This window comes from Orycteropus afer, unplaced genomic scaffold (genome assembly GCF_000298275.1).
Source record: "Orycteropus afer afer isolate SDZICR_OR568_19922 unplaced genomic scaffold, OryAfe1.0 scaffold00179, whole genome shotgun sequence".
Classification (NCBI taxonomy): Eukaryota; Metazoa; Chordata; class Mammalia; order Tubulidentata; family Orycteropodidae; genus Orycteropus; species Orycteropus afer.
The window spans coordinates 2,457,289-2,461,049 of NW_006921766.1; positions in this window are offsets into that span (position 1 = coordinate 2,457,289).

Here is a 3,761-nt window from a genome sequence, read left to right on the forward strand (position 1 = left end):
CTCAAGCCACAGCCTGGTCATCCAAAAGACTGGACGTGGTCAGTGAGGTCTGGTCCCACTGCAGAACATTATGAAGAACAGCTTTGAACATAGAGCCAACGTGACACAGGCCCCCTGTGGTTAGAGCCTGAAGCCCTGGGGCACTCAGGGTGCTTTCCTCACTCAACTGGGGACCTGCCCCACTCACCAAGAGGGTCCTGACAGCCTCCACAGTTGCCTGATGCCACCCAAGGCAGACAAAGGCCCCATTGAGGCTGGCATGCAATCAATGGGTCTTTCTTTTTTCAGGTGGAAGGTCTGGCTAGAAAGGGGATAAAGGGAGCTGAGCCCATGTTGTTGGTTGGTAGGAAGCCGCCAGCTATATTTATTTTTAATTTGATGTGAAGAAAAGTAGACAGACTGGCTCCTCTCTGGCTGGAAATGGGCCTGGTGGGACTCCTTGTTAGCATCCTATTTGCTCCATGGGACGTATTTTTGCGTCGTGATCAACATGGGTATGCTAAGGAGGAAGAGAGAATACAAATCCCTTGTAGTGATTGTGGGGGGTGGGGCGGCAGTCTGCTCCTGGAAATCCTGGGAGGCTGTTCTACTCTGTCCTATAGGGTTGCTATGAGTCAGAATCTACTTGATGGCCATGGGTTTGGTGTATGTGGCTCTTGCTGCTCATGGGTTTCCACCCCCTGCCCTCACCCCAAGTCCCCCCAGTTCCTCTTGGCCATCAGTGGTGGCCTGCCTGAGTGCAGGAACGGACCAGGAACCCAAGTGAGAGCTGGGCCTAGATGTGTTCAGGGGACTTGCATGTTGCCTCTGTGTGTGCTACAGGAGAAAAAGCACATAGCATACAAACAGGTAGCTTGCAACCTCTTACAGAGTCTGCTCCTCCCCACCGTTCCTGACCCATGCTGACTAGACCCCAAGCAGCCACCGCAGAAGAGCTGAGGAGGGAGAGGATTTGTTCCTTGATTGTCCTGTCCTGCACTTTCACAGGGCCGTGGCTGACTGCCCCTTTCTACCTAAAACAGGAGGGGGCAGTGGTGTTTCTGTGGTAGAATCCTTGACTTTAATGCAGGAGACCCTGGTTTGATTCCCATCCAGTGTACCTTATGTGCAATGCACAGCTATCACCTGTCTGTCAGGGAAGGCATGTGTGTTGCTATGATGCTGAATAGATTTCAGCAGTGTCTAGACTCAGACAGACTAGGAAGAAAGGCCTGGCAATTTACTTCTGAAAACCAACCAATGAACACCCTACAGATCATGATGGTCTGATCCACAACTGACCATGGGGATGGCACAGGATTGGGCAGTGCTTTATTCTGTTGTACATGGGGTTGCCAGGAGTTGAGGACAACTCAATGACAGCTAACAAGAGACAAAACAATTCTCTGGCAGCCAGAAGAGAAAATTCACAGCAGCTGTCCTATTGGAGGACACTCACCCATTCAACTTGTTACAGCACATTACAGTCTACAATGAGGTTTCCCACCTTAAACCTGATCCTCCCAACACTGTGATGAGGTGGGGGAGCTGACATGTTGTCCCCATTTTTGGACAATAAGTATATTAAGCAGGATGGGCTGGGTTCTGCTGTGGTAACAAACAGCACCAAAAGTCACAGTTGATTAAGCAGGGCTTTGAACCAGTTCAGACTAGTTCAGTTGTGGCCAGCGTTGCAAAAATGAAACAGACCCCAATTTTTAAAATTTTGGTGAAGCAGAATGATAACCAAAATGGGAAAAATAAAAGGAATGGGAGACTCAGAAAAGATGCAGTGAGCCCTTTCAGGAGCCTGATACAGGAGATTAAAGTACTGACGGGCTGTGAAGAGTGACACACAGAATAGCATGGTCGGCCACCATCTTTGAGTGGGGCACCATTGTTTCCAAAGGCCAATCAAGAGATTTGTTTGCTATGAAATGTGCACACTGCCCTTCTTTTCTAAAAGGGACATTAAGTTTCTAGCAGGGCATTGATCTATACTTTTTCTGATTTCAGTTATCTTCCTGGTTCACCCACATTTTACAAACTCAAGATTTGTGCTGGTTTTGCTTTGTTGGTCATGACTGAACTGGGAAGATCTGGTTTGAAGCACTGACAACAGCTTTGTTTCTTGCCTGAGTGGTTTGGCCAGGACCTTGTTCACCCTTGTCACTCAGGAGCTTGGGCTGATGTTGTCAGTAGCTGTTGGTGATCAGACACTGGTCAGGCAATCCCAGTGTCCAAGAGGGGCCAGGCAGTGCAGTCCTGCGTGCCCAAGGGAGGGAGGACAGGAATATTGGGTGAAGTGCTCTGCTGAGATTGAGAACTGAGGTGTGAGGAGGTTGAGCCACCAGTTTATCCTAAGAGGACTCTGTCTCAGCCTCCTTAATACACATACACACAAACCCAGCTGCTGGTAAGTTAACTCCGACTCATGATGAACCCATGTGTCAGAGCAGAACTGTGCTCCACAGGGATTCCAATGACTGATTTTTCAGAAGTAGATCACCAGGCCTTTCTTCTGTGGCACCTCTGAGTGGATTCAAACCTTCAACATTTTGGTTAGCAGACAAACACTTAACTGCATCAGCCAGGGACTCTATCTTAGTCTCCCAGGGGTGCTATAACAAAACATCACCCACCAAATCAGAGGCTTTAATGAATAGAGCTTTATTCTGTCAGAGTTCCTGGAGGCTAGAAGTCCAAATTAGGTTCACAGCCATTCTAGTTCTTTCTGGGGACTTTGAGAGAGGAAGTGTTGCATGCCTTTCTCCCAGCTTCTGGTGGTTGTAGCAGTCATTAGTGTTCTTTTGGGGCTTATAGATGCGTCTGCCTCAGTCTTCACATGGTGTCGGTCTTTGCCTGTGTGTGATTGTTTCCATGTCTGTTCTCCCCTTCTATAAAACACCACTCAAAAGTGATTAGGATTAGGCCCAACTGTACTCTAGTATGACTTCATATTAATCTAACAACCTCAAAGACCCAATTTCCAAACAAGATCACATACACAGGTACAACGTTTAGGACTTCAACATATGTTTTTTAGGGAAACAACTCAAACCAGAACAAACTTCTTCCTTTGAGGAATGTAATTCAGGATTATTCTGAGGCTGCAGCAGTTGTGTGGGAGTGAGCAGCCTTTCCCTGGTGTGGGTGGCTTTAAGGAGGAGACTCTCTAACAGGACATCCCCCCTGTAGTTCAGAAGAGTGATAGCTGCCCTGAAGTCCTACCACTTTGACCCTGGGCTGCACAGTCATTCTCCTCACCCTGTGTTTCGAACACATGCCCTTCTTGAGGGACTAAATCATAAATTTGAGGAGCCTTTCACAATAATTGGGAGCTCTGGTTGCGTAGTGCCTAAAGCATTTGACTGCTAACCAGAAGGCTGGTGGTTCAAACCTACCAGCCACTCCTCAGAAGGAAGATTAGGCAATCTACTTCCATAGAGATACCGCCTTGGAAGGAGCTCTTATAGAGTAGTGCCTAAGGCACTTGACTGCTAACCAGAAGGCTAGTGGTTCAAACCCACCAGCCACTCCTTGGAAGGAAGGTTAGGCAATCTACTTTCATAGTGATACCGCCTCGGAAACCCAAGGAGGGGTCACTATGAGTCGGAATCCACTCAAGGGTAGTGAGTTTGGTTTTTTGGTTTTGGTTCGCAATGATTAAGGCATTTGGCTGCTAACCAAAAGTTGATGGTTCAAAACCACCAGCTGTTCTGCAGGAGAAAGATGAGGCAGTCTGCTTCTGTAAAGATTTACAGCCTTGGAAAATTTCTATG